Source organism: Neoarius graeffei, chromosome 28 (assembly GCF_027579695.1).
Source record: "Neoarius graeffei isolate fNeoGra1 chromosome 28, fNeoGra1.pri, whole genome shotgun sequence".
NCBI lineage: Eukaryota > Metazoa > Chordata > Actinopteri > Siluriformes > Ariidae > Neoarius > Neoarius graeffei.
The window spans coordinates 47785341-47798828 of record NC_083596.1 but is presented as its reverse complement, the minus strand read 5'-3'; the positions used below and the strand labels follow the sequence as shown (position 1 = coordinate 47798828).

The window sequence follows — 13488 nt, the reverse complement described above, 5'->3', positions numbered from 1 at the left end:
CACCAGGGCTGGTTCAGGGCCAGTGCTTAGTTTGGAACCGGGTTTTCTGTTTCCACTGACAAAGAACTGGCTCTGGGGCCAGAAAAAACAGTTCCAGGCTAGCACCAGCTCTTTGCTGGGCCAGAGGGAAGAACTGCTTACGTCAGCAGGGGGCGGAGTTGTTAAGACTAACAACAATAGCAAGACCACGAAAGGTCACCATTTTTAAATAAGCGACGAGATATCATGGATGCAGTAAAGCAGCAGTCGCCAGTCATCCATTATTGTTGTTGTTGTTTACCCCTTTTCCACCAAATCAGTTTCAGGGCTGGTTTGGGGCTGGTGCTGGTTCACAACTCATTCAACTTGCGAGCCAGCTGAGAACCAGTTTGCTTTTCCATAGCTCGGGGTGCTAAGGGGAGCCACGTCATTACGTCGCTGTATGTCAGTTACGTCGCTGCGTTTGCATAAACCTTGGCGCGAACATCGAAGCAACAACAACACGGAGAAGAAGAAGCAGCAACAACAACAATAATGGATGACTTCGTGTTTGTACAGCTGCTGCTTCTCATCACTTAAAAATGGCAACCTTTGGCAGTCTTGCAATTGTTGTTGATCTTAACAACTCCGCCCCCCCGCTGACATAAGCGGTTCTTTCCTCTGGCCCAGCAAAGAGTTGGTGCTAGCCTGGAACCGTTTTTTCTAGCCCCAGAGCCAGTTCTTTGTCAGTGGAAACAGAAAACCAGGTTCCAAACTAAGCACTGGCCCCGAACCAGCCCTGGAACTACTTTGGTGGAAAAGGGACAGTTGTTGCTGCTTCTTCTTCTTCTCCATGTTGCTGTTGCTTCGATGTTCGCGCCAAGGTTTATGCAAACACAGCGACGTAACTGACATATACAGTGACGTAATGATGTAGCTCCCCTTAGCACCCCGAGCTATGGAAAAGCAAACTGGTTCTCAGATGGCTCGCAAGTTGAACAAGTTGTGAACCAGCCCTGGAACTGATTTGGTGGAAAAGGGGTATCAGAGAAACTGGAGCCACTCCTTCTCAGTGTTGAGCAGCTCCTGGCTGCACTGACACTCTCGGCTAGCTGGACTCTGTCTGCCTGCAGCCTGGGAAGCGGTCAGCCGAGAGGGTCCAGGGGATGAGGAGGCAGCGGGGCCATGGGGGGTGGGGAGGGACTGCGGTCTGGGGAGGGGAGCAGGTGATGGGATAGATACCTCCTTCATCCACCAAATACCACTTAGCTGCATGCTGATTCATAAGGAACATGAAGCTCTTGATTGGGTAACAGTGGAATGAGCAGGCACAGGGAAAACATTTTACTGAATTATTTAGCTTATTATTTCATCATTCTTTCATGTGAACATTTCTTCATTGAATGAAAGAAACACACTTGGAATAAAAAACCATTATTTTCCAAAAATGTAAAATAATTTCAATTATTAATTACCACATTCTATATGTAATGCTTGACGGTGATACAGTATATTAACATATTTTCAGCACTTGATATTTCATTGGTTTTTGATTAAAAATGAATGCCATGTGACCTCATCGACTGGATTTAGCAACTACTAATGCCTTTAGTGAGGATGTGCATTGCAAAGAAGCTCTGAGCAAAGGTGCTCTAACGAGACTTTCTGACTAGTGTGTTCAGGAAAACCATGTACAGAGACTGTGGGTGGTAAACGAGAACAACTGGACTTGACCACCCACAGTTTACTATGATCTGGATGACTGAGAATCTCAACAGACATGTACAGAGACAATATCCGTTGCATAAGAGCATCTTTAAACTCCTTCTTCAGCTCTAAAGCGCAACGTTATCAGGAAACCCAGCCCTGATCAGTCACTGACATTCCATTTCCATCTGTCAGTTTCTTTCCCACAATGCTCCTGTGCGTAACCCCACTGCACTGCAATAATGGAGGCAGAGACGTTTACCATGTCGAGTAAAAGACACAACAAACATGCAACATATAACACACACCACTGCCAGACTCCATCAGAATCTCATACAGAATCATATCAGAATAAAAATATAAAATTTCCCAGGATTCCTCTGGATGGAATAGTTGACTATTGAACGAGTATCAAAGCACCGTTTCACCTTTTTTGGATTATTTTCATCAGTCGGGACTCATAATTGTGTTCTTCCTGAAATGAACAGTAACATAACATTTACTGACACTTCACAATAAACATAAATCACAGCTTTAACAGGTTTCAGTGCTTGTAGACAGAATAATTGCCATCACTTGCTCTGAGTAACAATCACACCATATTAATAGAAACACAGAAAGCATTTTCAGGTCATGTTTATGTGAAGGAATCTGGGGTGGGTTTCCCGAAAGCCTCTCAACACTGAGAGCGTCTTTAACTGCCTCTTCAGAACCATCGTTAAGCTCCCATTGTTTTCCCGAACACCACCAGAATCAAATTAGTACTTTAGTTCACTCTTAACTTACGGTGGACCTGGATCACTCTGTCACACCAAAGAGCGTCTCACTCACAGCCGAATCCACAGAATGCACCTCCGAGGGACTCTTACACTCAGTGGGTGGAAACTGCTGTTAAATATGCTGCTGTGTTAAATTATTTTTCCTGGACATTACAATACATCAAGATAATTATTAAACAAGTGTTGGCAGGCAAAACAAACCTTGCCTGGTAGCACTTATGATGAATATGAAGGAAGATATCATGAAAAAAATAGGTACCCTATGGGAACATGTGGCTTCTGCTTATAAATAAAAAAATTTAAGGGAGATTGGCATTGATAGATTGGCATAACTTGTGATATATTAGCACAATGCTACATTATACAGATTTACTGTGGGTGATGACTGATTGTTGTCTAGTTTTCCTCTTTTTGATTAAGACACACATCAGCTGTGTTTTAACCAGAGTAACAGATACTTTCCACATTTTCACATGAAACAATTCACATCTGTAGTCCTGCATAAAATCTTCACACTGTATTATTTACTTTCACAGGATGCAGAGTGGTGTGAGTATAAACCACTTTTCTCTGATAGTGATGTCTTGATGCTGCATGAATAATATATTTATTGTGCAGATGGAATAGATTAGACTGTGCTGTGTGTTCAGAGTGCAGTAGCACATAGATATCTGAGCATCATCAGCATAGTGTAGTGAACACAACAGACTGTGATCGCTGGCAGAACATTCATCATGCTGCTGTCTAGTTTGTCATTAGTGTTCTACAGACACAGAAATCTGACCTACACACTGATACTGAGAGAGAAAAAGCTGAATGTTTTTGTTTGAATGTGATTTCATATCAGTAAGTCTTTCTCAAAGTCATTGAGACTTGGCTAACATTACTGTAGTGTATATAACTACAGAGAGATGTGTGCGTTAGAGAGTTCACGCCACTGATCTCTGTATAAAATATCTGGAGAGCTCATTGGCCAGTCAGGGTGACGCCATCCGGCCGCCATATCACCACATGCATCGGCTCGGTACGGTCATATCTCTGCCTTGGAAGCTACATAAAACTGGACATTTGATTTATAGAGGCATGTGTCCATGTGTGTGTGTGTGTGTGTGTGTGTTAGTGTATGAATGGTTGATTTTTGTGGGGGTGTTTGTGTTTTGATCAGAATGGGCAGTATTCATTACATTTATCATCATGGATACATTCAGGAAAATTACCGCAGATTATTATTATTATTATTGTTATTAGACCAAATAGAAAATACATAGACAATACATGCATAACAAAGAAGAAAACAAAGTGTACATTACAACATGACCGAACAGTTCTGGTTTCCACAGAGATGGAGACAGTGTGTGGGTCAGGGTCCAAAAAAAAAGTAACGTCATTTCCTGTTGCCTAGAGACTGTGAACCCTCATATACTGTTCCAGATGTGCAATAAAAACATAAACAAATATATTATATTGCACAGAATGAAAAATGAAATGAAATTAATCATGCAAATAATGGATGGAACAGAGAGTTACATGTAAATATTACAGATTAATTATTTTGAAACAGATTGATACCAATCCATCAGTATAGTTACAAATGTATAATTAATCAGTCATCTCATAATAATAAAATTAAACAAGCCTTAAATTAATTACAATTTACGACCTAATCATAACAAAACATTAAATTATTCTAATACTCCATTTATTAGAAAATATTTCCATACCAATTAATATTTCCAAAACACTGAACATTTTTTACATAAATTTAAAGAAAACAGCCATCAGGCAATATCCATGTATAACTATATCAAACAAAAATAAGCTCAATATCACAATTCAATTGTATAAAAAAAGCCAATGTGTATTAAATATAATGAGATGTGAGATATTAGTGTGAGCCCTGAGGAATAATCTATCAGTTATTGAACTCTATCAGGATCGAGTCATGTGTGATGTGAATTATGTGACCAGTAAATACTGTTAAGACATGCCTGTGAGAATGAAGTGAAAATAGAAAATAATGTGAGAAAATAATACTGTTTCAACAACTGTCCTAAACAGAAAGGAAGAAGAAATATACGAAAGAGAGACACTGTACAAGATAAAAACTGAAATAATATCTGTAAAAATAATTATAGTAGCAAAAGAGCCGTTCAGAAAATGATCAGAGACTGAACTGGAAAAGGAAGAAAAACAATAACGGTGAAGGGGAGCGTTATAAAGATATGTAAGGAATGGGGGGTAAAGGTGAGAAAATAAGAGGAGATAACGAAAGAGAATAAAAAGTCAGGAAATACTTTTCTTGGGACAAATTTGATCGGATATAATGGTTTAACACAAAAGCCAAGTACACACGATGGGTGTGGTAATATGGCGGCTTGGACGCTTCACTCGTCTGGACAGCGCATATTGGCCAGTGAGCTCATACATGTCAACCTTTAGTTACCCATGCCCTTACAAAATCTGTACTTTTCCCTTCCATACACCCGTGAGCCCTTCTACACGAGAAAAAATTCCAATATATAATCCAAAGCACCGATTGTTTTATTCCACATTCTACACTCCTATTGTAATCGGCATATTTATCACACTGCATCAAGTTAAAGGAATCAAATAAGCATGTACTGAATAAAAATAAATTTTAGATCCCAGACAAAACAACTGAATTAAAAAGGACTATATGTACAGTCAAGTAAACAATTATCTACTAAAGAGAATGACTGAGCTATAAACTTAATTATTTAATATACATTGTATCAGTAATACCAGAATTATTGATGTAAATTTTGCAAATAAAATGTATTAATATTAAATAATTCATAAAAATTACACAAAGTTCTATTTGACAAGCGTTGGCATCACCGACAATATTACATTCCACCAAAGAAAATTACTTGAAATATAACAGCAGTACTAAGTAGGTATGTTAATTAAAATAGTAGATTACATGTAATAAATTATATATAATCATGTCAAACAGTAAATGAAGGTTAATAAAAGTTCCATTTGTGAAAAGTGTCGACACCACAAGCAGTGTTCGATCCAACTAAAGATGACTGAACCACATCAAGTATATTATGTAAACAAGGATAAGTGAAAATATTAATAAATTATGAAGTTAAATTGAAAATCTTCCCAGTAATTTATAACAAGAATTTAAATCCTATTCATTTTTGGAGTGTGTTTTTGTTGTACAAAGATGTTGCAGATTTGGCACGAGCTATAATATCACTGCTTGGGTTGCAGTTGTAGCTCCTCATCACACTTCATTTTAATTTGCAGATATGCAGTTCATGTGTCTGCAGCCATATTTTTTCTGTCCTCAGTATGAATTTTCCTAACCAATGAAAAAGCCCTCTCACTATCTGCATCGCTCTGTGGGAGGCACAGCAAAGCAGTAAAAAGTTGTTTCAGCATTGGAAACCTGGCAACACCCAGAGCAGTTTTTACATCGAAGACCTTTCCCCAATACACATCTATTATTTTCCTGGTCAATAAAAGAAAATCAGAGCACGGCAAACATGTAGATGGTGTTAAATTGCTTCCATCCCCTACTACACATTTTAGAGACCGGTTACCAACGGTCGTTACCACCATTACTCTTCATTCAATACTTTTCCAGTTTACTGATGACCGATGGTAGTAACGAGTGTTGGTCATCTGTGTCTACATATAATGTCTCTCAGTAATTAAAATGTTCAGGGAAGCGAAACCAGAAATCGCTGGGTAACTACAGTTGCCATTGTATAAACGGCGACTCCCAGTATCGCCTCCCTAAATTATCATGATAATGGAGGAAGCTTTCCTACCTGCAAACAGTAAAAACTTTTTTTAAAAATTAATTGAAAAAAAAAATAAAACAACAACACCACAAATGCTTACCTGTGCAGTCTTTGAATCGGGAATTTTTTTTTTTTGCTAGCTGTGAAAAATGGTCTGCCGCAGTCGGGTGGGGGTGGGGGGGATGTTGTGTTCCACGAGAAATTGGCAGAACATAACTTCTGCAGCCGTCACAGAAGTCAGGCCAGTCCGAGCCGATGGACTTAAATGACCGAGAAAACCACGTGCAACTATAAAGCCACATACTGTAAATCGAAAATAGTTCCGTTTCATTGGGCATGCGTGTTTTGAAAAAATAAATGGTGGATGCTAAGAAAAATTTCTCGGAGTAACGGAAAAAATTCTCTGATACAAAACGTAATTTTCCCGTATGAAAATCAGTGTACGCCGTATTAGCCAAAAAATAACATTTTCCTGTACAAAATACGGGGAAACTGTATAACTTGACATGTATGTGAGCTCTCCAGATGTTTTATGTAGCGCTCAGTGGTTCACACTGGATAATGGTGCATGAAAGAGATGATAACAGAATGTAAGTCAGTGATGGGGTGAATTTGTTTCTTACAGCATTAATACTGAAAGAAGCTGAAGAGCTTTAATTTTTCAAATCAGCAGAAAGAGGAGAGAAACGAGCCAGTACAGGATAAAAACAGACTTCATGAGAACAGCTACAGAATGTTTATAGATAATACTATTGGATCAAATACAGAGAAATTTACAGAAAATAACGATGCATTTTTAATAATCTCAACAATCTTACCTTCCTTTTGTTTTTGTTTTTCATCTCATCATCTCGATAAAGATGTTCGGGTTTCCCAGGTGAGTAAATTATAATAAAATATTATACATTCATGAATCTCTGACTGATGGAAGCAGCACTAAAAAAGATTCTTAAATTATGTTATAATTCGACCAGGGCCCGGTGACAGGTAAATGAGTTACCATGGTAACAGCCCCTGTGATGGTACATTGCAGATAAAAAAAAATCCCATTTGATTGTTCTAGAAACACAGCTGTTGAACTGTTTGTTAAAAATTTGCTATTATTATTGTTGTTGTTGTTACTGCTGTGAGTGTAAACACTTTGTGGAAATGTAAACAGAATAAAAGGTCCAGCAAATAATTGTCATAAAATTTATGACCTTCACCCCGTTGAAGTCCATCTGCAAACTTTGTCTTAAATTCCAGTTAAAGTTCCATGGAAAAGGTTTAACACATATTCAGTTCAACTTGAGACACAATACAACATAAACAAAATTAATTTACATAAAAACAGTTTTTCTTAAATTGTGTATGGCAAAATTAATGGCACCCCAAAAGAAAATTTAAACACAGTGTCACCGCTGGAGAAAAAAAAAATGCCTGAAGTGCTCTCAGTGTCTGGGAATTCTGTTCTTAGCTTTGACCATGACTGACTGACAGTCATGAACATATAATATTCAGCTTAATGAACATTAAAAATAATATCAAGCACAATCAGTGCCTTTAAACAGATTTAAACATCTGGAACAGTAGATTTTGATGCATAAGTTTATGACTGTATTGTGATGTTGTGTGACGTCATCACAGCAATAAAGAACCCAAAGATCTTGATTCTCCTGTAGAGGAGGATTTTTGATCACTCCTGTAATATTGATCAGTGAACTGTTTAGTGATTGTGTTCTTCAGCTGGCTGCATTAAAACTCAGTGTGTTACTAAATACAGTATCAGTTTAAATCTCACACACACACACACACACACACACACACACACACACACACACACACACACACACACACACACACACACACACACACACACACAGTGATCTGAACAGTGAAACACTTCATGTTTATTTCACACGTTATTTACAGACAGTATGGAGTCCTGTATAAAACCTTCACACTGTTTTATTCACTTCCACAGAGAGACAGAAAATGGACAGACGATGAAAGAATGAAAATGGAGAAATCTGCTTTCCTGACTGGTGAGTATGGAAAGAGCTACAAAAGTAAATGCACCTGTTCATTTTTACAGCCTGGAAGTGTTCAATAACGAGATCTCCAGTAAGCTGAAGTCTGAAATTCACAACCTGTCACATTCTCTCTGAAAGATATGATTTATACACTGAACAAAAAGCATGAAGTTTAGGAGACTTAGATAGTAAAGGGTTGTGGCTGTGACCCTGTAACTACTCAAGTGAAAAGAATCATAAAATTATGCAAATTACCATGTTTATTCCAATCAGTAAATAGTTTGACGCCAATCAAATATGAAATAAAATCGGTATATATGAAATATTATACTGACTTTTTGCCTTTTTTTTTCAATTAAATTCTTTGTACAAACATTATTCCACTTAACACTCACTTTTAATAATTTCAGAATATAAAATGGATGAAAAAGGTCTTTGTATTGAATTTAAAAAGAAGATCGGAAAACTGAAAGAAACTGAAGAAGAGTTAAAAAACACTCAGCTGGAACTGGACAACACGTCTCAATCACTGAAACATAAAGACCAAGAGCTAGAGGACTGTAAAAGACAAATGAAGCATAAAGATACAGAACTGAAAAGCAGAGAGAAAATCATTGAGGAGAAAGACGCACTACTCAAAGAGAGAAATACAGAACTAGAGAAGACGACTAAAGAACTGAAACAGAAAGACAAACAGATACAGGAGGCACAAATCCAAGTGGAGGAAAAGGAGAAAAGATTTGTGAAGAATAAAGAATTAGATGAAAAAAACAAACAGCTGAAGGTTCTAAAAGAATGTTTAGAGACTAATGAGAAGACTCTTACTGAGAGAGGTGCAGTGTTAATGGAAACAAATAAAAAATTTCAAAATGCCTCTGAAGAAATGAAGGAGAAAAAGACACAACTGGAGAATATGAACAAACTGCTGAGTGAGAAAGAAACCCAGCTGAAGAAGACAGATAAAGAGCTGGAAACCAGTAAAAAAGAAATGGAGACACTGGGAGAGGAGCTGCAGGACAAGAAGAGAAAACTACAGGAGCAGATGATCGTACTGGAGCAACAGAAAACTGAGTTAGCAGAAAAAAACAAACAGCTTGAAGAGAAAGAGAGACTTCTAACTGAGAGAGAGACACAGCTGATGGAAAGAGACAAACAGCTTCAGGAGAAAGACCGACTTCTAGAGGAGAAAACAAAGCAGCTGCAGGAACAGACAGATCCAGAATCATCAGCCCCCATCAGGAGAAGAAACAGCAAGGAAGAGTTACATCCAAACAGTGAGTAACTTGTTACATTAAGGAAGTAAAAGCTATTCAAAATGTTGGTACTTCTAAGTGGTAAATATACACTGAATAAATCATATGTAAGGACCTGAAATATATTGTATTGATACTTAATGGTGCAACTCTTCAGATATTGTAAGAAAGTGTAATTTAATCAGTGAAAATGGTGAGGTTTTGTGTATAAAACATAACTTTAATGATATCATCTGTCTAACTATCGCTCCTGAAGAATGTCTCTCTCATTCTGACTGGTTCTGATGTTTCCTAGTGAGTGGAGAGACTCAGGACTCAGCAGCACCAATCAGGAGAAGAAACAGTATGAAGGGAACTCGTCCAAGGTGTAAGTGATGAATGTTTCTTGTTGTCTGTTTATTGTGTAACTCATCACTAGTTTGGGGGTAAAAGAGACGACTATAGAGAGACACAGCATGCACTTAAATTTATAATTTGTTTACAGTGTAAATATCAATATTATAAAGGTGACATAAAACAGAGACAGTTACAAATAATGAAAAAATATCTAACATCAGATAAAAATGACATAAAAAAAACATGCTAATACCTAGAGATCCTGAGTGGTGCAGGAGAAAAGCATTTGCCCTATAGTGAGTTTGCCGTTGTTGTTGTGGAGGGATGGATGGCATTACTCCCTCCTCTATCAATCACAGTGACACTCGTCCATCATGAGCGTTATATTCGTCATGTGTCTCAGAGGAAGCACACGCTAGCCTTCACCTGCCATGATTGTTAGCTGTCGTGTGAGAAGAAAGAGATGACGAGTGGGTGGGTTTTACAAATGAACAAATTGGGAGAAACTGGGGTGAAAATAATTATTCTCCATCTGTGACTAAAGAGAGACAAATGCTTTATTTCCAGCTCAACACATAAATTACTGTTAAAAATGACACTCTATGTGTTGGGGAACATAAATATGAGTTACATAAAGGACGTGGGCTATCCAGATTTCATCATTAATAGACCATCGATCCACCACCGTACTCCAGAGAACAGCGTAATCACCATAATGCAGTCAGTGATTCTGTATTAAATTATTAATTCTTGTTTATTTTCAGTGAGTGGAGAATCGTCTCGTCCAGATTCTCCAGTGTTGGTTCCTGTACCAGAACTGAGACTGGTGCTGCTGGGGAGGACGGGGTATGGGAAGAGTGCAGCAGGAAACACCATCCTGGGCATAGAGGAGAGGAACCAGGCTGCTACACCTACGGCTACATTTCCATCCACCCAGCAGAGTGAGAGCACACAGAGAGAAGTGGCTGGGAGGAAGGTGACTGTGGTGGACACTCCTGACTGGTTCTCTCCTGAACTGTCTCTGGAGAAACTGAGAGAAGATGTGGGCCTCTGTGTCCATCTGTCTGCTCCAGGACCTCATGCCTTCCTCCTGGTCATACCTGTAAAGCAGCCTACAGGAGAGGAGAGAGGGATGCTGGAGAAAATGGAGGAGATTTTTAGAGAGAGTTGTTGGAGAAACACCATGATCATATTCAGTGTTACTGATGAACTTCAGAAGAAGAACATTGAGGAGTTTATCCAGTCAGGAGACCAGGAGGTCCAGAGACTTGTAGAAAAATGTGGGAACAGGTTTCACTGTCTCAACATTAAGGAGAGTGGAGATGGTTCTCAGGTTTTAGAGCTGCTGGAGAAGATAGAGAAGATGGTGGAAGGAAGCAGAGAGAAATTCTACAGCAGTGAGATCTACCTGGAGACAGAATCTCAGATCAGAGTGATAGAGACAAAGATCCTGAAGGAAAGAGAAGAGAAAAGGTTGAGAGAGGAGATGGAAATGACAGAAAAAATAGAAAAGGAGGTGCAGGATTCTCTGAGAAAGATAGAGGGAGTGATCCAGGAGCATGAAGGAGACATCAGACAACTTAATGACCGGACAACTGAACTGGAAAGAAAGATGAAAGAAGAGAGGGATGAAGAGAAAAAGAAAGAACTTGAGAGGGAGCTGAAACGAGAGGTAGAGCGAAGGACAGAGATGGAAGAGAAGGTGAAGAAACTAAGAGAAAAAAAGAGAGCGAGAGAGGAGAGAGATGGAGGAGAGACACCAAAAGGAGATGGAGGAGATCAGGGAGGTGTATGAAGGAGAGGTCAGGATGGAGGCAGAGAGAAACATCATGAAGATCATCCTGCCTGAACTCCTGAGAAACATTTTGGCCTCAAAAACAAAGATGCAGGAAGAGTTCAGCAGACAGATGGAGGAGAAGCACAGAGAGCTGGAGACTCTGAAACAGAAACTTTTTGAGGTCACAGAATCTGTCAGTCTCCTAAATGAAGCATACCAAATAACTGTACTGAACTTAACAGAACAAAATCCAAAGTAGCTTGATCGAATGTGAGGGAGAGAGAATGAGAGTCTTCATAGACTGGGTGAGTCGAGTAGAAGAGTAAAGGCCGATTTCTACTTCTGTGTTGAATCTACAGCATACGGACTGCATTTACTTGCACAGGGTCAGGCATTTACACTTGCATGTAAGTTGTTGCGGTCTGCATCGCCATGATGCGTAGTTAGATTTCTGGAGAGCTGTGCATCAGGCTGCGGTGTAGAATACAGTGTAGGGTATGCAGCTACTCCGTACCCTACGGCGTGAATTTGACACAGACGTATAAATGGGCCTTAACACTTCACAGAAGGAAAGTTCAAGGGAATTCTTAAAGGAACAGTCCACCGTACTTCCATAATGAAATATGCTCTTATCTGAATTGAGACGAGCTGCTCCGTACCTGTCCGAGCTTTGCGCGACCTCCCAGTCAGTCAGACGCAGTCAGACGCGCTGTCACTCCTGTTAGCAATGTAGCTAGGCTCAGTATGGCTAATGGTATTTTTGGGGGCTGTAGTTAGATGCGACCAAACTCTTCCGCGTTTTTCCTGTTTAGATAGGTTTATATGACCAGTGATATGAAACAAGTTCAGTTACACAAATTGAAACGTAGCGATTTTCTATGCTATGGAAAGTCCGCACTATAATGACAGGCGTACTAACACCTTCTGCGTGCTTCGGCAGTGCATTGATATCTGAGCTCCGTATCAATGCGCTGCCGAAGCACGCAGAAGGTGTTAGTACACCTGTCATTATAGTGCGGACTTTCCATAGCATAGAAAATCGCTACGTTTCAATTTGTGTAACTGAACTTATGTAAGTCAAAAGTAGAATTTGCTATGTCCATTGATGATGTCGCTAACTCTACTGTACCGTTTCCAACTCGCAAATAGAAAGTTATGTGCCAATAACAGATGAGCTGAGTGATACACACAATTAAATATTGTAGTGCAGTTACAGTAAATCTAAGCACTCTTAGATTTTTATATACTCTTAGATTAGAATATTCAGAGCTCTCGGAGATTCTCAGACTGAGGGAAGAAGTGTACCGGACAACAGTAATGAGCATAACGTATCAGAACCAGCAGCAGGTTTAAGCTGAGTTTACGCCGCTTGTATGACTTTGGGCTTGATTTTGCTGTTGTAGGCAAAAATCGCACGTCATGACAGAATTCTTTTATTGTTACTTCAGATCAGAAGTCTTATGTTTCAGAACGTGACGTGCTCATCAGTGGGTTATTTTCTTTCACTGTAAACAAAGACAGTCATTGATAAAGTTATGGCATTTTGAACATTGAAATGTCAGAGTGAAAGCGCTGCTCAGACGTTCATCTAAACCTCACTAACAGGAGGACGGTACAGGATTCTACCAAACTCACAGAACACGAACAAATATGGTCGTAGCAGTGGTGAAAAACTGTGACGAGGAAACTAATGCTGTTATACCACAACTTTTTTTTTAAACAACCTTCTAGCACACTAAAAATATTTTTTAGGATATAGATATTGATAAAGCTGATAGACTTTTGTGTAAAGAGACTTTTGATGTAATATTTATGAAAGAAGACACTAAAAAAAGCGGTTTGACTTCGCTTTGAGGTAAAGACGTTCCTTAAGTTTTCCACCTCGGG

At 39.0% G+C, this 13488-nt stretch overlaps 1 pseudogene; it reads left to right on the top strand.

Moving 5' to 3' along the window:
* The first annotated feature begins 2902 nt into the window (after window positions 1-2902).
* Window positions 2903-12465, top strand: LOC132875867 (calponin homology domain-containing protein DDB_G0272472-like; annotated as a pseudogene).
* The last annotated feature ends 1023 nt before the right edge of the window (window positions 12466-13488 follow it).